Below are 25,000 nucleotides of genomic sequence, written 5' to 3'. Positions count from 1 at the left end.
TCCTCTTCTCCTGCTCCTCTTCTCCTCTTCTCCTGCTCCTCTTCTCCTGCTCCTCTTCTCCTGCTCCTCTTCTCCTGCTCCTCTTCTCCTGCTCCTCTTCTCCTCTTCTCCTGCTCCTCTTCTCCTGCTCCTCTTCTCCTGCTCCTCTTCTCCTCTTCTCCTGCTCCTCTTCTCCTGCTCCTCTTCTCCTGCTCCTCTTCTCCTGCTCCTCTTCTCCTCTTCTCCTGCTCCTCTTCTCCTGCTCCTCTTCTCCTGCTCCTCTTCTCCTGCTCCTCTTCTCCTTCTCCTCTTCTCCTGCTCCTCTTCTCCTGCTCCTCTCTCCCTCTCCTGCTCCTCTCTCTCTCCTCTTCTCCTGCTCCTCTTCTCCTGCTCCTCTTCTCCTTCTCCTCTTCTCCTGCTCCTCTTCTCCTGCTCCTCTTCTCCTGCTCCTCTTCTCCTCTTCTCCTCTTCTCCTGCTCCTCTTCTCCTCTCCTGCTCCTCTTCTCCTGCTCCTCTTCTCCTGCTCCTCTTCTCCTGCTCCTCTTCTCCTGCTCCTCTTCTCCTGCTCCTCTTCTCCTGCTCCTCTTCTCCTGCTCCTCTTCTCCTGCTCCTCCTGCTCCTGCTCCTCTTCTCCTGCTCCTGCTCCTCTTCTCCTGCTCCTCCTTCTCCTGCTCCTCTTCTCCTGCTCCTCTTCTCCTGCTCCTCTTCTCCTGCTCCTCCTCTCCTGCTCCTCTTCTCCTGCTCCTCTTCTCCTGCTCCTCTTCTCCTGCTCCTCTTCTCTCTCTCTCCTGCTCCTCCTCTCCTGCTCCTCTTCTCCTTCTCCTTCTCCTGCTCCTCTTCTCCTGCTCCTCTTCTCCTGCTCCTCTTCTCCTGCTCCTCCTTCTCCTGCTCCTCCTTCTCCTGCTCCTCTTCTCCTCTTCTCCTGCTCCTCCTTCTCCTGCTCCTCCTTCTCCTTCTCCTCTTCTCCTGCTCCTCTTCTCCTGCTCCTCTTCTCCTCTTCTCCTGCTCCTCTTCTCCTGCTCCTCTTCTCCTGCTCCTCTTCTCCTCTTCTCCTCTTCTCCTCTTCTCCTGCTCCTCCTCTCCTGCTCCTCTTCTCCTGCTCCTCTTCTCCTGCTCCTCTTCTCCTGCTCCTCTTCTCCTGCTCCTCTTCTCCTCTCCTGCTCCTCTTCTCCTGCTCCTCTTCTCCTGCTCCTCCTCTCCTGCTCCTCTTCTCCTGCTCCTCTTCTCCTGCTCCTCTTCTCCTGCTCCTCTTCTCCTGCTCCTCTTCTCCTGCTCCTCTTCTCCTTCTCCTCTTCTCCTGCTCCTCTTCTCCTGCTCCTCTTCTCCTGCTCCTCTTCTCCTGCTCCTCTTCTCCTGCTCCTCTTCTCCTGCTCCTCTTCTCCTGCTCCTCTTCTCCTGCTCCTCTTCTCCTGCTCCTCTTCTCCTGCTCCTGCTCCTCTTCTCCTGCTCCTCTTCTCCTGCTCCTCTTCTCCTGCTCCTCTTCTCCTGCTCCTCTTCTCCTGCTCCTCTTCTCCTCTTCTCCTCTTCTCCTCCTCCTCCTTCTCCTCCTCCTCTTCTCCTCCTCCTCTTCTCCTCTTCTCCTGCTCCTCCTCTCCTGCTCCTCTTCTCCTGCTCCTCTTCTCCTGCTCCTCTTGCTCCTCTTCTCCTGCTCCTCTGCTCCTCTTCTCCTGCTCCTCTTCTCCTGCTCCTCTTCTCCTGCTCCTCTTCTCCTGCTCCTCTTCTCCTGCTCCTCTTCTCCTTCTCCTCTTCTCCTGCTCCTCTTCTCCTGCTCCTCTTCTCCTGCTCCTCCTCTCCTGCTCCTCTTCTCCTGCTCCTCTTCTCCTCTTCTCCTGCTCCTCTTCTCCTGCTCCTCTTCTCCTGCTCCTCTTCTCCTGCTCCTCCTTCTCCTCCTTCTCCTGCTCCTCTCTCTCTCCTTATCCTGCTCCTCATCAGATGACAGTTTGATTCTCGGTTTCTCTTCTCTTTGTTCCTCAGTGAATGACAACATCACGACGGCATCCTGAAAACACATGAACGCACGCATGCACACACACACACACGCATGCACACGCACACATATGCCTCTCCTCTCCTCTCTCCTCTCCCCTCTCCTCTTCTGCTCCTCTCCTCTCCACTCCTCTCCTCTTCTCCTCCTCTCTTCTCCTCTCCTCTCCTCTCCTCTCCTCTCCACTCCTCTCCTCTTCTCCTCCTCTCCTCTCCTCTCCTCTCCTCTCCTCTCCTCTCCGCTCCTCTTATTTCCTCTCCTCTCCTCTCCACATGCACGCGCACACACACACACATACACACGCATGCGCGCGCACACACGCACACACATGTACGCACACACACACACACACACACACACACACACACACACACACACACACACACACACACACACACACACACGCGCGCGCACACACACGCACATTCACATGTACACACACACACACATACACGCGCACACGCGCACATTCACACGCACGCAAACACACACACAGATGCACGCGCACACACACACACACACACGCACGTGCACACGCACATTCACATGCACACAGGCATGCACACACTGCTGCTGCTGTTTGGTGTCTGAGTACCAGGCAGATGGAAGAATCAGAGGGTTTTCATACCAGCAGCTCACAGCTCACAGCTCACAGCGGGAGTCTTGGCAACGGAACACCCTGTCACCTGGTAACAAAGACAGTGGAACTCCTGTCACCAGGAAAGAAAGACAACAGAACTCCAATCACTAGGAAACAAAGACAACAGAACTCCTGTCACTAGGAAACAAAAAGAACAGAACTCCAATTACCAGGAAACAAAGACAACAGAACTCCTGTCACTAGGAAACAAAAAGAACAGAACTCTCATCACTAGGTAACAAAGAGAACAGAACTCCCATCACCAGGAAACAAAGAGAGTAGAACTCCTGCCACTAGATAACAAAGACAACAGAATTCCCATCGCTAGGTTACAAAGAGAGTGGAACTCCTGCCACTAGATAACAAAGACAACAGAACTCCCATCGCTAGGCAACAAAGACAACAGAACTCCCATCGCTAGGCAACAAAGACAACAGAACTCCCATCGCGCGGTAACAAAGACAACAGGAATATAGCCACAGTGGTGATATGTCGTGGGATGACTCTGGAGCAATGGGATGTTTCCACCATGTGAGGTGTTGATTTGTATCGGTGTTAGCAGTCCAATGGCACATTATGTAGCATTGGTGTGCAGTGTTAGCAGTCCAATGGCACTGTATGTAGCATTGGTGTGTAGTGTTAGCAGTCCAATGGCACATGATGTAGCATTGGTGTGTAGTGTTAGCAGTCCAATGGCACATGATGTAGCATTGGTGTGCAGTGTTAGCAGTCCAATGGCACTGTATGTAGCATTGGTGTGTAGTGTTAGCAGTCCAATGGCACATGATGTAGCATTGGTGTGTAGTGTTAGCAGTCCAATGGCACATGATGTAGCATTGGTGTGTAGTGTTAGCAGTCCAATGGCACATGATGTAGCATTGTTGTGTAGTGTTAGCAGTCCAATGGGACTGTATGTAGCATTGGTGTGCAGTGTTAGCAGTCCAATGGCAAATGATGTAGCATTGGTGTGTTGTGTTAGCAGTCCAATGGCACATGATGTAGCATTGGTGTGTAGTGTTAGCAGTCCAATGGCACATGATGTAGCATTAGGGCTCACACTTAGGGTGGCCATCGGTCCGTTTTTACGACCTGTTTACGACGTTCGTGTGTCCCTCTCTTTGTCTTTCCTCTCCTCCTCGCCTTGTGCTTATGGCCTCGATATACGAGGCAACGTCATTGACACAAACTAGATTGACAGACGGTCGTGTTTCCGATATCTGCGTCCGCCATGTTACTCCAGATTTTACTACAGACCCCGCACAACAAATTAACTGTATTGCTGTACTGGCAACGCATAAAGCAAGCAAGTTTGTCCGCTAAATGCATTTACAACGAGGGCTCTCATAACTTTTCAACCAGGGCAAAGAAAGCGTCTTTCTGCACGGGCGCTCTCTGTATTTTGAGCTCGTGCTGTTGCTATGGTTATCCAAGCGTCTGCAGGAAAAGAAAATGCTGACAGAAGCGGCTGCCTCTCGTTTTAAAACACAGCTGATCAACACACTCCTGACATTTACTTTCAGTAAAGTACTTCAAATAAATTGTAGGCTATGCACATCATGCATGCATGAAAAAAGATGAAATAAATACAGACTACATCAACGGAGGGATTGTCTATCGTATAGGCCTACTCTACTGTCTCTGATACAACGTTAAATTAGTTGTTCTGATGACTCCTTTATCGGAGTGGGGATGTAGGTGTAATGAGATGCGAAAATCCTTCCCAAAACGTCTTGTTTTAGAACTAAAACTGGTTTTGGTAGCCGAGTTAGTCGAGGTAAAATGGCAGCGCAGCTTCCTCATTTCAGCCTGCTGTTTAGAATGACACGAAGTCTGGGAGTGACACGAAGGCGGGGAGTCAGCCAGTTGAAGCCACGGGTACTGCGCAAGGACGCTAGGTTAGATAGTTAAGGGGCGGGGTTGTCCGGCCGAAGTCCGGACAGGTGGTCACCCTACTCACACTTGTGTCATTATCAAATGCCCTATCAAATGCCCAATGCTAAATAAAACATGCCATTTGCTGACTGTATTTCTACTACTACTAAAACTGGGGGAGGGACAAGCACGGAAGCACAAACAGACGCACAAACACAGTCAGATGCTGCTCTGCAAAAGCAGTGCTATACTGCCCCCGCATTCCGAATGGCCACAGGGTGTAATGACCACGGTACGCTGCCACGGTACGGTAATGGCGTGAGTAGATTAAAGTGACAACATCTGTAAATGCAAATGTGCTTTGCTGTGCCCTAACCAAAACCATCCCTAAACCTAACGAGTCAGTAAAGCAATGTTTCTGCTGCTTTACTTTTGCCAAGAACAGTGTAATTTGATGAATTTCTAGCTTGAAATTGTGCCCAAACCTAAACCATCCCTAAACCTAACCTCACGTCACAGGGCATTGTTGTGGAGCACGCCTTAACCCTATACTGCACACATTATTATCCCATCATGGCTAAAAATCTTACTGTGGGTTTTGTCACATAAAACAAACTTCTTAAGACATATTTGCAATTTTTCTAAAAAAACAAAAGTTTTTTGGAGGGATGCTTTTAGGTTTGTTGCCATATGGCAACATTGTGCAGCTACGGAAAGGATCCAGTGTACATTTTCCCTCCAAGACCAAACAAGGGTCATACAACGTTATGGATTATTTTATAGAAATATAATTGTTTTTATCTCAGAAAAACATTTGAAGTTCACCCACAAGTTCAAGGGAGTTATTTCACACATTTTTGCCACTGAGAGAACAAGTGAATACTGTTTATTATATCCCCAAAAAACTGTATTTCAGTGGTATTACGTTGACCAACCACCAATGAATATATTTGGTGTTAATACAATATCTGTGCACAGACTTGCACAAAAATGTGTATGGTAACTGTTTATAATATTTCCAGGAACTGATTTAATTTTGGAAGCCAACACTTTCAAGATGGCCGACATTCAAGATGGTCGATTTACGAGCAAGGCATCTTTCAACATAACCAACAGTTTATTTGTCATAACTTTTGAATGGATGCTTGGATTTACACTAAACCTTGTGTGATAACACTCTATAATGAGTAAATACGCCATGTAAAATTGTGAGGCCAGTGCTTTCAAGATAGCTGAATTTCAAGATTGCTGACTTTGAAGTTGGCAATCTTTCGAGACGGCATACCTTTTGTTTACGCCACAACTTTTCAATGGGTGCTTGGATTTGCAGTAAATCTTGTGTGTTAATAATAAAATTGGTTTATGAGCTGTTTGAAATTTGGAGATTATGCTTTTAAAATGGCTGACTTTCAAAATGGTTGACTTTGTACAATAATTTTAGATCGGGTTGACAGATTTGCACAAACGTTGTGTGCTAATTAGCCTAATTATAACAGACACATGAAGTCAAAACATTTTGGAGGCTTCAAATGGTCAAGATGACCGTAGCTTTATGCTCTAATCTGGGGTTTGGGGATTTTTGTGGTATACCTCTGGCAATCAGGGGAGGCTGCAGAGGCCTTGTTCGCTTTTCTGCATGTACTCAGAGTGAAAGCTCATAAAACAGTTCTGTACACCTTATAACCATTATAACATTTTTAATGTTCTTTACAGACTGCCATTTACACTAATTATACATATTATCAATTATCAATTATTCAATCAATAAATAAATCAATTAATCAATCAATTGGGTATTTGTATCAATGCACTTTCCCTATTGACCGTCTTGTTCCATTACCGCACAATGTTGCCGTATGGCAACATACCTATTTTTCAACATAAAAAGGAAAAGAAAATAGTTGAAAACAAAACAAATGGTGAAAAACAGATCATGACTAACTAAAGATCAACCCAATATTTTTTTACATTTTGTAAATATGTGTGAAAATTCTTGGCCAATGCCAGAGCAATCTGTCAAGGACACACACTTATGTACAGTGAGGGACAGAGCAAGCCTGGGGCAGTGTGTGGTGTCATGTGATGTCAACAAACCACATAATTGGATAAAACAAGACCACAGTTTCAATATGAAGACCAATCAGTGTCTATTATATATATTTAAATACCAGGAAATGCCAAAAGAATGGTATGTTGCCATATGGCAACACTGTGCAGTTAGATAGCGTTGGCAGATTAGGAGGAGGCCAGCGGGCGTTTAGATAGCGTTGGCAGATTAGGAGGAGGCCAGCGGGCGTTTAGATAGCGTTGACAGATTAGGAGGAGGCCAGCGGGCGTTTAGATAGCGTTGGCAGATTAGGAGGAGGCCAGCGGGCGTTTAGATAGCGTTGGCAGATTAGGAGGAGGCCAGCGGGCGTTTAGATAGCGTTGGCAGATTAGGAGGAGGCCAGCGGGGCGTTTGGGGGAAAAAAAAGGTTGGAACTGGCATAGAGGGACGCATCGGTAACACTTTACTTTACGGATCGCTAATAAGGTGTTAATTTCATACTAATTTCTCAGTAATTTCAGTCTAATTTTATGGTAATAACTGCTTGTTATTAGTAATAACAGCAAAATAACCATATGGTTTCCGGTGCAATTACACTATAATTTCTCATTAATAACAGCAAAAATAACCATACAGTTTCCAGTGCAATTATGCTGTAGTTTCTAGTTAATAGTAGGCTAATGGAAACAGCTACTGTGTCATCATAGTAGTTAGGTGGTAGGTATGCCAGTAACTAAACGGTATCAGCCGAAGTAGTTTCATACTAATTAGGCTTCATCAGGGCCGTAATGTGCAATATTTCCTCTTCCTATGTTATTGCATAGAAACGACCACCCAAGCATCCTTGTATTATTTCTGCTTAATTACCTTGTAAACAATTGAGTAGTTATATGGAAATAAGATAGAATCAGGGCCGTAAAATGCATTATCACCTATTCCACTCAATTTTATGGAAATTACATATTTTCATGGTCTTAAAATGTCTTATTTCTTATTTCCACTCAATTACTTAGTTATTATCATTTTTAATACAATATAGACTAGCCTACTATGAAGTGATTCAAGTACACAGACAAACACATTGTGTGCAAAACTTTATTTATTTTTCCAATCAGTTATGAGATTCATGTTCACTGATGTGAAGTTGTCAATCTGCCACCATCCAGAGGAAGTCCTGTGAACACAAACAAACAGAGAAGTCAACTGCAAGACCGGTTTCACCACGTTTATTTTTTTCTGTTATCAATTCACCATCGCTAAATTTGCTTCTGAAATGCAGTACCATGTTAAATGCACGTTGTAAATCTTCCTCAGGCTGACAACATAGCTGATTTACAAAGGCAAACTCTAGCTAGCACCTAGCTTCAGTCATTGAAAACATGGTGGGCAGAGCTACTGTAGCTAGTGGTTTCCATTGTAAAGGTACTTCTGTATGCCGTTTCATTTCCAGAACAAACATAAACCTAACACTAACTCATAAAACATGTTTGCATAAGGCTAAAGTAATTCGACGATTGAAGGTGGATGAAATCAACATCAAGACCATTTTAGCTCACCTTGAAAGTTACCCTGGGGTCCCTGGTTGCTGCCTGCGTGCGAAAGCACTGTGTGGTGCGTCTCAAACTCCACCCTTGTGTGTCAGGGTACTCAATTAAACAACGTCAGCGTCTCTGAGCCATACTGCAATCAGAGCGGGCAGCGTACAACTAGAACGAGTGTGCTTGAAGTACAGAAGTATACTGATTGGGACGCTCCTGTTCTGCAGTAACCAAACTTTCGTTGCCTAGCAACAACAGGACTCGCCGCCGCCACCGCGAGCTAGTTCAGTGCAGCAGAGCCAGGCAAGGTACGCTTCCTGACAACGAACTTTTAAATGTAGTTTTAGCTTTAACATGCTTTCATTCTGTCTCTGAGCATTGAAGGATTTTAACTGTATACATTGCAAACACGTCTTATCAGCCGCGTTTGTGCTGAAATGGCATAGCCTACAGAGGTACATGGAAACCACTAGTTCTAGCTAGCTCTGCCCACCATGTTTTCAATGACTGAAGCTAGGTGCTAGCTAGTGTTTGCCTTTGTAAATCAGCAACGATGTCTGCCTGAGGAAGATTTACAACGTGCATTTAACATGGTACTGCATTTCAGAAGCAAATTTAGCGATGGTGAATTGATAACATAAAAAAAATAAACGTGGTGAAACCGGTCTTGCAGTTGACTTCTCTGTTTGTTTGTGTTCTTGTGTTTCTTCCTCTGGATGGTGGCAGATTGACAACCTCACATCAGTGAACATGAATCTCATAACTGATTGGAAAAATAAACAAAGTTTTGCACACAATGTGTTTGTGTCTGTGTACTTGAATCACTTCATAGTAGGCTAGTCTATATTGTATTAAAAATGATAATAACTAAGTAATTGAGTGGAAATAAGAAATAAGACATTTTAAGACCATGAAAATATGTAATTTCCATAAAATTGAGTGGAATAGGTGATAATGCATTTTACGGCCCTGATTCTATCTTATTTCCATATAACTACTCAATTGTTTACAAGGTAATTAAGCAGAAATAATACAAGGATGCTTGGGTGGTCGTTTCTATGCAATAACATAGGAAGAGGAAATATTGCACATTACGGCCCTGATGTAGCCTAATTAGTATGAAACTACTTCGGCTGATACCGTTTAGTTACTGGCATACCTACCACCTAACTACTATGATGACACAGTAGCTGTTTCCATTAGCCTATTAACTAGAAACTACAGCATAATTGCACTGGAAACTGTATGGTTATTTTTGCTGTTATTAATGAGAAATTATAGTGTAATTGCACTGGAAACCATATGGTTATTTTGCTGTTATTACTAATAACAAGCAGTTATTACCATAAAATTAGACTGAAATTACTGAGAAATTAGTATGAAATTAACACCTTATTAGCGATCCGTAAAGTAAAGTGTTACCGACGCATCTGTTGTCCACCTGTCGGCCTTGTTTCAACGTGCATTTTTTTGTTGAGTGAACTAAAAATTAAAAAGATATAAACCCCAAGTTTGACTTCACAACATCTCTGATGCACCTCAATACCACACCATTCTACAAGGAGAAAATCCAAACACGACACTTGTTTTCCACGTGAAAAATGGTTTATTATTTGTTGACTTTTTTCCACTTTTTTTTTGCAAATGTCACACAGTAGCAAATTACAGATTCTGCTACGAAAGATTGATGACCACACTAGAAAACACTGAGCCAAACAGTTATACATATCGTAGAAATACGAGTTGTTTTTTTCAGTATAATGCTAAATTATGAAAAACACTTCATGGTAGGAAAAGCTCCAGCGTTAATCAGTATCCCCAAAACACAAAACATCCGTGAAAAGACATTCAGTAAAAGCCAATAGAAAGACATGTACGTTAGCCAATAGAAAGACATGTACGTTAGCCAATAGAAAGACATGTACGCTAGCCAATAGAAAGACATGTACGTTAGCCAATAGAAAGACATGTACGTTAGCCAATAGAAAGACATGTACGTTAGCCAATAGAAAGACATGTACGTTAGTGGACTCAGAAAGTTGTGGAATAATCTTGTTGGGAACAACAAGGTGTGCCAGTTGGCTGAAGCTGAAAGTTATTTGCAGTGTGATTTGACATTGCACTTAAAAATACACAATTTGTCTATTTACTGTAATATGAGAAGTGTAGTTGACATACTTTTGGTCAGCTAATGGACGTGATTATATAACACTGGTGACATGATTGCATGGTCAAAAAAAGACGGTAACACATTACAATAACTACCCAAAAAAGCTTAATAAACACTTAATTAACATTTAATTATAATTAACATTTAACAAAGCATTTACAAATGTTTGTAAGTGAGTAAGAACCAAACTATGACAGCACAGTGGGGAGGGAATCTACTTCTACTGTGTGAATTTTATGTAGTTTCATGCCTTCTGGTCTTTGGAGGATAAACTTCCAGGACTGATAAGACTGTCCTGTGTCTGCTGTGTTAACATAGTATTTCTTGCCCATTTATAAACATTGGTAAACATTTTGTTGATAATTAGTTAATTATTTATAAAGTGTTTATAAAGCTTTTTTTCGATATTTATTGTAAAGCGTTACCAGAAAGAGACTACACTGAAGAGAACCATCTGTCCAGATATTTCATGGTGTAGTGTCTTCTGTGAATACATATTATTACCACTCATGGACTTACTGCATAATATGGAGTGGCCTCCTCATGTAGTGTCAATAGTTATATAAATTAGATTATTTCTTGTTACACAGCATAATCTCACAAGAGAATCAGTCTGACAGAGTAATAAGGTTTAATAAATAACAAAATAAATGAATAAATACATGAATAAATAATACATACATGAATTAATAAAGTAAAATACGATAGCTTGCTAGCTCGCTAGTTAAATAGATAGATAGATCATAACTAGTATAAATAATAAATTACGTTTTCCATTAGATACGAAGGATCTTGTTTTGAATGTCTCGAAACCATAGTTGCTGAGTATGTTAGCTACTTTGTCGGTTGCTATGCAATCACCCATTAGCAACTACCCAATTCGCTAGCTGGCTAGCAACTACTCTTTCGAGGAACGAAGTTTTACAGGACCCTGTTTCCTGTAACCATTGTTGCTAACCAGTTAGCAATTCATGAGCTTTCCAATGGGAAATTGCATTGCAACAAAGTCAGTTGCTAACTTAGTTGGCAACAATGTTGTCGATAAACGCACCGCTGATCCTGATGTCAAAGTTCAAGTAGGCATTTTTCACTACATATCTATGAAAAGTTGACATTTTAAGTATAAAGATATAGTGAGAGAAAGTGAACACTAATTTGTGCTTCTGTTTCCCGCCTTCTTTCCAACAGTCATAGCCCTATTGTTATTAATACTGACTAAGGATAGACCGATATATATATATCGTATCGGTATCGGGCCGATATTTGCATTTTTCAAGTGTATCGGTATCGGCCGATACGCGTGTGGTTTTGGTCGATACGCAATATTTATTATTTTATGTCATTCAACACTTTATTTTTTTATTACTTGATTGTTAGACATTACTTGATTGTTAGAGTGGGTGTTTAAATGTTATAAGTTTTACCTCAATTTGATAATGTTAAAGGAATGTTCATTTTCAACTTGAGACCTGGAATATTTGCCATTTTTTTTACTTTTTTTAACCCATATCGGCCCCAAATATCGGGTATCGTAAATCTGGTATCAGCCAAGGGTGATGAAAAAAAAAATCGGTATCGCATCGGCCATTAAAAAACCTGTATCGGTCGACCCCTAATACTGACGAAGCTACGTAAAGAGGTACAGTACTACACTGCGGTACAAACATTACAAAACAGTACAGTACAGAATCACAGTACAGAATCTCTGCTAAATTCAACTGGTGTTTTCCAGTCCTAGGTGAAGAAAGGGGCGATGTCTTGTTTTCAGTTCTGTGCCTTTTGTACAAAATGACGTGCTGTTCAAGCATGCAAAATATTTCCTCTGTCGTCGTATGAAAATCAAAGCTGCCACACTGAAGATGACAGGCTGGTACCGCAGCAGAAGAGCAGCAAAGCATGATATTGATAAATCAGAGGGCAGAAATACACAATATCATCCAATCAGATGTCCAGAATGCATTGGGCTTCATCTTTCTGCCCAATCAGTGATGCAGAATGCATAGCTGGCCAATCAGCAGTGCCATAGGCATGACCTGTCAACATATGAAGGAGGCAGGCTGGTGTCGCAGCAGAGGAGCAGCAATACACAATATTGTCCAATCAGAGAGCAGAAATACACAATATTGTCGAATCAGAGAGCAGCAATACTTAACCCCTTAAGGCGCGGCTTTATAAATTCATTGTTACCAGTATGGTAATGACCAAGTCGTGGTGCATTACTAAAGGGCCTGTGTTGTGTCATAGTATTGTAGTGCTATGGTAGTTACATTTCAATGTCTATTACAGCGTGCCTCAGGAGGTACGGCGCGCATTAAGGGGTTAATCTGTCCAATAAGTAATTCGAGAATCATGTGCTGTCCAAGAAGGGATGCAGAATGCATCAGGCTTCAGCATTCTGTTCCAACTTTCTGTTATCAGATGTCCAGAATGCATCAGACTTTATCTAATAACCAATCAGATGTCCAGAATGCATCAGGCTTTATCTTATAACCAATCAGATGTCCAGAATGCATCAGGCTTTATCATTAAACCAATCAGATGTCCAGAATGCATCAGGCTTTATCTTATAACCAATCAGATGTCCAGAATGCATCAGGCTTTATCATTAAACCAATCAGATGTCCAGAATGCATCAGGCTTTATCTTATAACCAATCAGATGCGTGCGTGCGTGCGTGCGTGTGTGTGTGTGCGCGTGTGTGTGTGGTCTATACAGTAGTAATAGAGAGGTATGCGTTGTGTGTTTGCGTCCCCTCGGGTACGCGCTGCGTCATCAGCTCCTGTATCGTTATCCAGCTGTCTAGAATCCTCCTGTTCCTCCTCTTCATCATCTTCCTCTTGCTCAGCTCCAGGATGCTCACCACCTCCCCCGCACCTCCTCCTCCTCCTCCTCCTCCTTCTCCTCCTCCCGCCTCCCTCTGCCACTCCAGGCGACTCCTCAGCATGAATTCTCTCCTCCTCCGCTGCTCGCGTGCTCGTACCAGCTGCTGCTTCCGCTCCTCTCGGCTCCAGTACCTGCAAGAGAATTGAACACGTGTCACATTCCAAAATGCACAACATTTCTATTGCCCTATTTAATGTATATAAAGCTACTCTACTCTACTCTACTCTACTCTACTCTACTCTACTCTACTCTACTCTACTCTACTCATTTGTCTGCCCTGAAAGCCTCATTTGGGGAACTCAAGACTAGGGCCAATGTGGAAGGTACAACTGCAAAGATTAATAAGGCAAAGGAAACCACTGTTGACACTTGGATGGGCATAGCTGCTGCCCTTAAAGACCTTGTGTGAAGACTGTGTCTTTGAGTTTGCTGCCAGCACGAGTTCAGAGTGTTATGGGTTTTTTTTTTTTTTACTCTTATCCATAAGGTACCTCTTTGATACCTCTTTGTATAATTTCTGAAAAAATATAATAAAAAGACAATCACAAAAAAAAGACTAGGGCCAATGCACCTCCTGCTGCACCTCCCTGTCTGGCACCTATGCCCTGGTGTAGGGGGTCTGATGCCAACCGATTAAAAAGAACTAAAACTACCACAAAACTACATCACTGGCACCTGTGCCCTAGAGGGGGTCTGATGCCAACCGATTAAAAAGAACTAAAACTACCTCAAAACTACATCACTGGCACCTATGCCCTGGTGTAGGGGGTCTGATGCCAACCGATTAAAAAGAACTAAAACTACCACAAAACTGCATCACTGGCACATGTGCCCTGTAGGGGAGGGCTATTCAAATGGCGGCCCTGGGGCCAAATGCGGCCCTTGGATGGCCCCCCATGAGGTCAGAAGAAAATGAAAACAAATATGTGTGCCATATGTGGCTGTGTATAATTTGCGATCACTAACACTTCAGGTTGGGGGTATCTCTCTACTATGCATTCATATGAGAGTGAAATCTTATCTAAAACAGTGTCATACATATACCATCCTAAGGGTACTAAGAAATAGAAAAGCTAATATCTATTTTCTCTGTAAAGCTATCTGCTTGTTTCACACCCCAACCTCAGACGATATGCTGCTCACGGTCATCATATACACATATAGATACATCTATTAGCACTAATACATACAATGTGCCTGTATAAGTAACTTGTAAGGCATGTACAAAGCAAAATAAAACATTTGATAGGCATGTATTCGCAAATGTCTTGTCCATGCACAATAAGGGATTTATTACCAATTTAAACTTAGTAAGGACCTAGTAGGCCTTAGTGTTTGCTTAGTACATGCCTTACGACTTACTTATGCAGGCATTGACATTGTATGTATTAGTGCTAATAGATGTATCCCTAAAATAAAGTGTTACCAATGATTTTACAGATTCTACGTTCGGCCCCTTCACTGGAGGGAATTTGAAAAACTGGCCCTCTGTGACTTCTAATTGAATAACCCTGGTGTAGGGGTTCTAATGGCAACCAATTAAAAAGAAGAACTAAAACTACCCCAAAACTACATCACTGGCACCTGTGCCCTAGAGGGTATCTGATGGCAACCGATTAACATGAAGAACTAAAACTACCACAAAACTACATCACTGGCAAACCCTCCAATACACTACACTCCTCGCTGCTCCAATACCGGCAAAATAATTTGTATCCCAAGTGACTAACAGTTATTTACAGGGCATAGCCCCGTGTACATCAAAGGCGACCTGCTAAGCGAACTAAGCGAACTAAGCAACCCGCTCGGCGGAAGTCATTATTTCTCTGTGGAGGGAAGGCAAATAAAGCTACCAGATCGAATTCGCCAGGAGCGAAGCTTCTTGAGCTACCAGATCGAATTTTGACGATTAAACTCAAGCTAATCTTAAGCGAATTTGCTATGGCGCGGCGAAAACCAATTGGAACGTTCATATCGAGGAATGTCCCAGGCTGTCAATACAGAGCCGTTATGTGATTAGCTGAATCAAACATGTCAGTGCAGCGTCCAGAGCGAATAAAACGAATTCATGGCGAAACTTCTCCAACCACCACAGATACCTGGGTCGCGTAGGTAGCGCCTGATGTGCACGGGCCATATTGGTTACAGCCCCTGGAGTTTACAGTTATTTACAGGGTATTGGTTACAGCCCCTGGAGTAGTGTGAGTTTACAGTTATTTAGAGGGTATTGGTTACAGCCCCTGGAGTAGTATGAGATGGGGGTTAAGTGCCTTGCTCAAGGGCACTTCAGCCATGGAGTGAGATACGGAGCGTAAGGGTGGGATTTGCACCTGCAACCCTTTGATTTAAAGGAACACTGTGTGAGATTTGTAGTTGTTTATTTCCATTATTGATGCTGCCCATTCACTAATGTTGCCTTTTGCATGACTACTTACCACCAGCATCAAATTCTAAGTATTCATTATGACTGGAGAAATTGCGCTTTCCATACATGAAAAGGGGGATCTTCTTCATGGTCCGCCATTTTGAATTTCCAAAGAATAGCCCTTTTTGGCTGCAAAAAAGACTGTACTTGGACCATAAAGGCAAATCGGTTTCTGACTAACCGTGTCACATAGAGCCACCACAACTAAAGGAGAAGAGTCTGAGGAGTTACAAAGAAGGACACACCCTCCAAGTCACCAGACTTGTACGAAATTCCAAATTGAATGAATTGAAATTCACAGTAATGCCATAATATGAACACTAGGTGGTGGTGTTCTGCGTACTCTCAATGGCTGGTGAAGACTAAATTCAAAGAAATTCAAGGCAATGACACCACCTAGTGTTCGTATTATGGCATTACTCTGAATTTCAATTCATTCAATTCGGAATTTGAATTACAAGGCTGCTAGTGACGCAACACTTTCTGAGATTTGATAATATCACACCCTCAAACCCTCACCTGCCCATTTTCATATAATTACAAGGCTGCTAGTGACGCAACACTTTCTGAGATTTGATAATATCACACCCTCAAACCCTCACCTGCCCATTTTCATATAATTACAAGGCTGCTAGTGACGCAACACTTTCTGAGATTTGATAATATCACACCCTCACACCCTCACCTGCCCATTTGATAATATATCACACCCTCACACCTTCAGTTGCCCATTTTCAGTTCGCTGCACCCTCACCTGCCCATTTTCACACCCTCACACCTCACCTGCCCATTTTCAGTTCCCTGCCTCACCCCCTCACCTGCCCATTTCCACACCCTCGCATCCTCACCTGCCCATTTTCAGTTCGCTGCATCGCACCCTCACCTTTCCATTTTCAGATCGCTGCATACCCCCTCAACACCTAACCCCCTCACCTGCCCATTTCATCACACCTCACCTGCCCATTTTCAGTTCCCTGCCTCACCCCCTCACCTGCCCATTTTCACACCATCACTCCCTCACCTGCCCATTTTCACCCCCTCACCCCCTCACCCCCTCACCCCCTCACCTGCCCATTTTCAGTTCGCTGCATCGCACCCTCACCTGCCCATTTTGACACACTCACCCCCTCACCTGCTCATTTTCACACCATCACCTGCCTCACACCCTCACCCCCTCACCTGCCCATTTTCAGTTCGCTGCATCCGTCCTCGTCCGTCGTGACGCCGGTCCGTTCCTCTCGGATGCGCAGCGCTCGCTCGCGCAGGATGCGGTCTCGAACCGGCCGCCGCGCCGCGCAGCCAGAGCCGTCCGCCCGCAGCTTCACGCGCCACCGCAGGTGTGTCGTCTCACTGGCGCCTCCACCTGGTCGAGAGGGGCGGAGACTCAGGAGACTCACCTGGCTCTGGGAGAACTGCACACACACGCACGCACGCACGCACACGCATGCACACACACAAACACACACACACACACACACACACATACAATATCAAAGGCAAGGACTGGCACTGACAGAGGCTGTATAATATGAAGTCTCCACACACACACACACACACACACACACACACACACACACACACACACACACGCCCACAAACGGGGAAACACACACACACCTGGTCACACACATGTGTCTCACCTGACTCTGTGAGAACTCCAGGGAGGATGAAGACTGTTGCTGTAGCAACTGAAACATACTCGGGTAGTTAAGGCTGGCCGCAGTAGCAGCGGACGTGTGTGTGTGCGTTGTAGCAGCAGTGTGTGTGTGAGTTTGAGCTTGAGTGTGTGTGTGTGTGTGGTAAGGTGAGGCATGCCAAGCCGGCTGCCTGCGCTGCTGGTGCTGCTGATGGTACTGGCGGTGCTGGTGCTGGTGGGTCCGTTTGCGGTCGCAGCTTTCGTCGTCGGCTGGCAGCGCCGGGTCGGACTCGGACGGGTTGCTGGGACTCTGGTCCAAACTGGAGGAGTTGGCGGTGGTGCTGGGGGGAGCGGTGGAGTGCATTGTGGGTAGTGGTGTGGTGCAGTGCATCGTGGGTAGTGGTGTGGCGCTGGAGGAGTTAATCGTGGGGGAGCTTGGGGGAGCCGTGGTGGAGAGCGGAGCGGGGAGGGAACAGGTCGGACTCACCTGATGAGCCGGCGTCTTTAAGGTGCAGGAGAGCCCTGTAGGAGTGCGACTGGAGCTCGCTAGACTAGTGGGAGTCTTTACGTTAGAGGGGGTGCGAGTTGGACTGGAGCTCGCTAGACTAGCGGACGTCTTTACGTTAGAGGGGGTGCGAGTAGGACTGGAGCTCGCTAGGCTAGTTGGAGTCTTTAAGTTAGAGGGGGTGCGGGTCGCTAGACTGGATGGGAGGGTGCGGGTCGGACTCTTTAAGGTGGAGGAGACCCCTTTGGTAGTGCGGCTCACTAGAGTAGAGGGGGTCCCTTTAGTGCGGCTGGAGCTCACTGGAGTAGTTGGAGTCCTCTTCCCTTTAGCAGGCTGCTTGGCATGGCTGGAGGGACCTGGTAGTGTGTGTGAATGTCCCGGTAGTGTGTGTGCGTGCCGGTATTGTTGCAGCTCTCTACTGGTGTGTGTGTGAGTCATGTTCGTGTGGACACCGTGTGTCGGGGAGCTGTGCAGGCTCTTGAGATTCAGGTGCCTCTGCGGCAACTGGTAATTGTCAGGTGATTTCTCGGTACCCAATGGCGTCGAACGGGAGCTGTCTGCCGTGTTGTAGGCGCTCGAGCTGTCCCCGTCCCTGTCCCCGTCCCCGTCCCTGTCCCCGTCCCTCTCCCGATCCCTCTGGGGGTCTTTGTCCCTCTCGGGGACCTCACGGATGTTCGCCAGCTTCCCGCGGGGGTTCCTGCCCACTTCCTGCCCCACTCGAGAGGCACCCTTGTGGAACAGGGAGGTGGGCATGGTATGGGCGCAGCTGGGGCCATTGGACTCTCTTGTTATGGCGACGGCGGTGGTGGTGGTGGTGGTGGTGGTGGTGGTGGCTCTCTTTGCATCTCTGTGGCCCTTACCCTTCCCCTTACCAGTGCCCAGTGGCATGGAGAGAATAGTGTGGGCAGTCCGGGAGTCTTTAGCTGCACCACCTCTGCAGCCTTTATTTGCTGCTGCAGCATCATGGTGCCCTTTCTTCCTCTGCTGTTGTTGTCGTTGTTGTTGTTGTTGCTGTTGTTGTTGTTGTTGTTGTTGTTTCATGATGCTCTGGCACTCCAACTCGATGCTCCTAAGCTCTTCATTCAACATCATCAGGTCTCTCTCCACCTCTATCCCGCCCCCTCCCGTGCTAGTGGCCAATGGCGCTGTTCGATAGTGGTCATGTGACCGCTCGCTGCCCAATGGCCCTCCTCCTCCTCCAGGAGACATGGCAGCACCATGACCAGCACCCCCTGCTGCTGTGGTCTTCTTGGGGAGGCTGCAAGCGATGACGTCGGTGCCCAATGGCATTGCGCGATATTGGTCAGGTGACGGCTCGTTGCCCAATGGCCTCGTGCGATAGTGGTCAAGTGATGGCACGTTGCCCAATGGCATTGTGCGATAGTGAACAGGTGACTGCTCGTTGCCCAATGGCTTCGTGCGATAGTGGTCAAGTGATGGCTCGTTGCCCAATGGCATCGTGCGATAGTGAACAGGTGACTGCTCGTTGCCCAATGGCATTGTGCGATAGTGGTCAGGTGACGGCTCGTTGCCCAATGGCATCGTGCGATAGTGGTCAGGTGACTGCTCGGTGGCCAATGGCATGGCGGTCTTCTCTGTGAGGCTGCACTCTATGGTGCTGCTGCGGCTGTAGAACACGCCCACCCCCATCCCCCGCGGGCCCCTACCCTCCTGCCGGAACTCACACTTCAGTTCCAGAAGCTGCTCGTAGTGATCGCGCTCACCATGACAACCGTCACCGTGGAGACCCTCACCCTCGTCATGACGACCGGGCAGCGGCGGCACCACCTGCTCCGGAGGACACGGAGCCAGCGCCTGGACAGCACCTGAACTCAGACCCGGACCAGAACCCGGAACCGGAACCGAACCACCACCCAGCGCCAGGGCTGAACCCTCACAGCCTCTGCAGCCCCCACATCCCCCACATCCACCACATCCTCCACCCAGAGGGATGCTGCTGAGGTCCCTCCTCTGGTCCCCCCTGGTGGGGTGCGGGAGGCTGGAGGTCCCGAATGTGGTGTGCTTGGGGGCCGCTCTGGGGAGGCTGGAGGTCCCGAATGTGGTGTGCTTGGGGGCCGCTCTGGGGAGGCTGGAGGTCCCCTGCCTGGAGAGTCTGGTGGGGTGTCTATCGGACGGGACGTCGATGGTAGTGGTGGTGTTGGAGGAGGGTTGCTGTGGCGTTGGAGAGGTGGCCGTCTGCGGGGACTCCTGGAGCTCCTGGTGGCAAGGTGGAGAGGGAGAGAGAGAGGGAGAGAGAGAGAGGAGAAAGAGGGAGAGAGAGGGGAGAGGGGAGAGAGAGAGAGGGAGAGGGAGAGAGAGAGGAGAAAGAGGGAGAGAGAGGGGAGAGAGAGAGAGAGGGAGAATGAGAGAGGGAGAGAGAGGGGAGAGAGGGAGAGGGGAGAGAGAGAGAGAGGGAGAGGGAGAGAGAGAGGAGAAAGAGGGAGAGAGAGGGGAGAGGGGAGAGAGAGAGAGGGAGAGGGAGAGAGAGAGGAGAAAGAGGGAGAGAGAGGGGAGAGGGGAGAGAGAGAGAGGGAGAATGAGAGAGGGAGAGAGAGGGGAGAGAGGGAGAGGGGAGAGAGAAATGGAGAGAGGTTGATGAGAGGAATTCACACTGACCTGCACCTGACACATGAGGAGGAGAGAGTGGAGAGGAAAGGAGGAGGAGGAGGAAGAGGAGGAGGAGGAAGAGGGGGAGAAGGAGTCGAGAGAAGATGAGGAGGAGGAGTCGAGAGAGGATGAGGAGGAGAGAGTGGAGAGGAAAGGAGGAGGAGGAAGAGAAGGAGGAAGAGGAGGAAGAGGGGGAGGAGGAGTCGAGAGAGGATGAGGAGGAGAGAGTGGAGAGGAAAGGAGGAGGAGGAAGAGAAGGAGGAAGATGATGAGGAAGAGGAGGAGGAAGAGGAGGAGGAGTTGAGAGAGAATGGAGGAGAGAGTGGAGAGGAAAGGAGGAGGAGGAAGAGAAGGAGAAAGATGATGAGGAAGATGAGGAGGAGGAAGAGGATGAGGAGAAGAGAGTGGAGAGGAAAGGAGGAGGAGGAAGAGAATGAGGAAGAGGAGGAGGCCCCAACTGTCACACCAGTCGCTGTAAACACACAGACACACACACACACACACACACACACACACACACACACACACACACACACACACACACACACACACACACACACACACACACACACACACACACACACACAGACACACACACACACACACACGAACACACCAACAGGCTTGATCTTAATTTGTCACTTATGTAAAGTAATTGAAAATCTACATGAGACAAAAGAGTAAATTGGCGCAAAAACACATAATTCTACGTCTAGAAAATGACTTTTCAGGTCCCATGTTTACATTTCGCCCAAAAACTAGTTCTGGCAGAGGGCCCCCCTAGATGGGGGAAATGTCTGCCTGAGATTTCTTCCTGATTATGGTGCATGTGTACTCATTACTGCTGAGGTGAGGTGAGGTGAGGTGAGTAAGGTGAGGTGAGGTGAGGTGAGGTGAGGTGAGGTGAGGTGAGGTGAGGTGTGGTGAGGTGAGGTGAGGTGAGGTGAGGTGAGGTGAGGTGAGGTGAGGTGAGGAGAAGTGTGTAGTGGTGAGGTGAGGTGAGGAGAGGAGAGGAGAGGTGATGTGAAGTGAGGTGAGGTGAGGTGTGTAGTGCTGAGGTGAGGTGAGGTGAGTAAGGTGAGCAAGGTGAGGTGAGGTGTGGTGAGGAGAGGAGAGGAGAGGTGATGTGAGGTGTGGTGAGGAGAGGAGAGGAGAGGTGATGTGAGGTGTGGTGAGGTGAGGTGAGGTGAGGTGAGGTGAGGTGAGGTGAGGTGTGGTGTGTAGTGCTGAGGTGTGTGTAGTGGTGAGGTGAGGTGAGGTGAGGTGAGGTGAGGTGTGTAGTGGTGAGGTGAGGTGTGTAGTGGTGAGGTGAGGTGAGGTGAGGTGTGTAGTGGTGAGGTGAGGTGAGGTGAGGTGAGGTGAGGTGAGGTGAGGTGAGGTGAGGTGAGGTGAGGTGAGGTGAGGAGAGGTGAGGTGAGGTGAGGTGAGGTGAGGTGAGGTGTGTAGTGCTGAGGTGAGGTGAGGTGAGGTGAGGAGAGGTGAGGTGAGGTGAGGTGAGGTGAGGTGAGGTGTGGTGAGGTGAGGAGAGGTGAGGTGAGGTGAGGTGAGGTGAGGTGAGGTGAGGTGAGGTGAGGTGAGGTGAGGTGAGGTGAGTAAGGTGTGGTGAGGTGAGGTGAGGTGAGGTGAGGTGAGGTGAGGTGAGGTGAGGTGAGGTGAGGTGTGGTGTGGTGAGGAGAGGTGAGGTGAGGTGAGGTGAGGTGAGGTGAGGAGAGGTGAGGTGAGGTGAGGAGAGGTGTGTAGTGGTGAGGTGAGGTGAGTAAGGTGAGGTGAGGTGAGGTGAGGTGAGGTGTGGTGAGGTGAGGTGAGGTGAGGTGAGGTGTGGTGAGGTGAGGTGAGGTGAGGTGTGGTGAGGTGAGGTGAGGTGAGGTGAGGTGTGGTGAGGTGAGGTGAGGTGAGGTGAGGTGAGGTGAGGTGAGGTGTGTAGTGCTGAGGTGAGGTGAGGTGAGGTGAGGTGAGGTGAGGAGAGGTGAGGAGAGGAGAGGTGAGGTGAGGTGAGGTGAGGTGAGGTGTGTAGTGGTGAGGTGAGGTGAGGTGAGGTGAGGTGAGGTGAGGAGAGGTGAGGTGAGGTGTGTAGTGGTGAGGTGAGGTGAGGTGAGGTGAGGTGTGTAGTGGTGAGGTGAGGTGAGGTGAGGTGAGGTGAGGTGAGGTGAGGTGTGTAGTGGTGAGGTGTGTAGTGGTGAGGTGAGGTGAGGTGAGGTGAGGTGAGGTGTGGTGAGGTGAGGTGAGGTGAGGTGAGGTGAGGTGAGGAGAGGAGAAGTGTGTAGTGGTGAGGTGTGTAGTGTTGAGGTGAGGTGAGGTGAGGTGAGGTGAGGTGTGTAGTGCTGAGGTGAGGTGAGGTGAGGTGAGGTGAGGTGAGGTGAGGTGAGGTGAGGAGAGGTGAGTTGAGGTGTGCAGTGCATTACAGACTACATGTGTAGTATAATAATAATAATAATAATAATAATAATAATAATTATAGTTCTATTTGTATAGCATTGTATCATACAAGAAAAGCAACTCAAAGTTCTTAAAAAATGGGAAAAAACATCAATGTTGAAGATTGGTTTAAAAGGAGAGGTAGAGAGGAGAGGCAGGAATAGCAAGAAGGCAGAGGAAGAAGAGATAGATAGAGATGGTAGAGTCATAAGGTCAACGTAGGTTAGGACCAGGAGACCTTTAGAGCCTCAACCACTTTGCCCCCAAAATAGTGGCCTCCTAAATTGAGACTGACTGAAAAACATCATGAAAAAATATTTACCTACATTTCAAAACATATATTTTTTAGTTATCAAAAGGGCCATCAAATTTGTTTATCTTGGTCTCTTCAGATCACACGACATGGTTCCAGTGATTCATATCCTTGGTCTGTTCATCTCTCTTGAGACCAAGATAAACAAATTTGCTTTAGATGGTGTCAAGCATGTGTGGTGGTAAACAAGTGAGTTTTACAAAAAAAGGTGTATCCTCTCAGTAGCCAAGCATGGTAGTGGGACTGACATGGTTTGGGGATGCATGAATGCTGTCAACATTGGCAATCTGAAATACACCTAAAAGAAACATGCACGTCAACATGCACTGTGACTACTGAAGCAGATCATGATATTCTCCATAGGATTGCATTCAAATCTCACACCAATCTATTTAAGCCAGATGCAGACTCAAAATGTAAAAGTTCAATGCAAAGAAAGGTTGAAACGCACACTGATGATCTCCCTTGTCATCCCTTTTCATTTTGTTTCATTTCGAGACGATTCGAGCCAACATAGCCCCTTTTCTACCGGATTTTAATCTGGGATGTACTCACTTTTGTGAGTACATGTTCAAACATTAATGGCTGTATTTTGTTTTTTTCTGAGTGAACAAGAAATTTAAGTGGTTAAATATGTTGTTAAAAGGTCACTAATCATTGTGTCAAAGTTACATTTCTGTAATGCTTTCCTATGAAAAGATATACTCAAAAATCTGCAAAACTGTGAGGGGTGTATTCACTTTCGTGATATACTGTATCTCTTTTTTAAATAAAAAATAAAAATCACAGAGCTTCTGCTCATGTTGGAATATTGACCTGGACATGTTATAACTACATTTACAGGTAAGCTCTGAACAACTTATCAACTACAATTGATCCAAATTAGAACAATTTAGTAGATGTTGTGAATGGGGTTAACCCTTTTAATGCCGTCGTCGCAAAATTGCGACAGGTCGCGGTATTGAATTAGGTGGGCTGTCACGTCGAATAGAGTGTAAAATCTTGTCCATACTCCTTTCCACTGGGTGGCAGACATGTGGTACTTCAATCCTTTCTAAGAATTTCGACCCCTCTTAGTGCATTTTTTTCGAGTAATTTCCATCTGAAAACCCAGACGCGGAAGTTGCGTTGCAAGTCACTATTTCAAAACAAAGGAGGATCGGCGTTGTGAGATTGTGCACATAATTTCCTCTAATTCAAGCCCAAATACATTCTAAATGCAATTTGTCTTTGTGGTTTATGTTTAGTGACATTATATTTTCTCACAAGTTGATTGTATATGTGTAGACATTTATAATATGGCCTTAGACAATGCGTCTCCTATTGCTAGCTTAGCCGTGGCTACAGAGAAGAACAGCCAATTGAATAGGCAGTGAAATAGATCCCCTTGCCAAACACAGGGAAACATGGCGTCAGTTTTACATACATAAACAGTTTTACAAACATAACTGATCCTAACCATAACTCAATGGAAAGTTTCGGGATTGAGAGAAGAGGTTTGTTTGGAGACTTCATTAGGTAGGGGAGTTCCCATTTGAACACACGCGACGCGAAGGCGAAGCCCTGTTCCAGGCGAGCTGAACGCATGCGACTGGTTTCATTCACTGAATAAATCTGAAGCAAGTTGGCCTGCCCCCAGACGACAACTTGTCATGATGTTTTGTGTGCAATGCAATTGCGTATTTCGCCCCTCAAGTAATTGCAGCCATTATTATAAGAAAAAAGATGTTGCTGCTGAGATTGCAACACAGACGATCAATCGGCTGTTTGGGACCTCCCCTGTCAAACACAGAAACACGGTGTAGACCTAGGAAACATGATCCTGAACACAAACTAATGAACATGTGCGGGGTTGTGAGAATGTGTTTGCTTGGCGACTTGTAAATGGTTACGGGGGATTTCCTTAGAACATGCGAGAAGCGTTTATTGTCATCCAAACCCACAGGGCGATATGCGTAATTTCACTGAATAAACCTCTAAATAGGC

At 46.5% G+C, this 25,000-nt stretch overlaps 1 long non-coding RNA gene across 1 annotated transcript; it reads right to left on the bottom strand.

Annotated features, from left to right (window-relative positions):
* Positions 1 to 7,603: 7,603 nt before the first annotated feature.
* On the bottom strand, positions 7,604 to 8,334 carry LOC134464745 (uncharacterized). The gene is made up of 2 exons (XR_010038047.1): positions 8,079 to 8,334; positions 7,604 to 7,696 (listed from the first exon to the last, which is right to left on the bottom strand). It is a non-coding gene; the product is annotated as an uncharacterized LOC134464745 (long non-coding RNA).
* Between the last annotated feature and the right edge of the window lie 16,666 nt (positions 8,335 to 25,000).

The sequence above is a fragment of the Engraulis encrasicolus genome, chromosome 15 (genome assembly GCF_034702125.1).
Source record: "Engraulis encrasicolus isolate BLACKSEA-1 chromosome 15, IST_EnEncr_1.0, whole genome shotgun sequence".
In the NCBI taxonomy this organism is placed as follows: domain Eukaryota; kingdom Metazoa; phylum Chordata; class Actinopteri; order Clupeiformes; family Engraulidae; genus Engraulis; species Engraulis encrasicolus.
The sequence above is the reverse complement of the archived record's forward strand: the minus strand, read 5'-3'. Positions and strand labels throughout refer to the sequence as shown.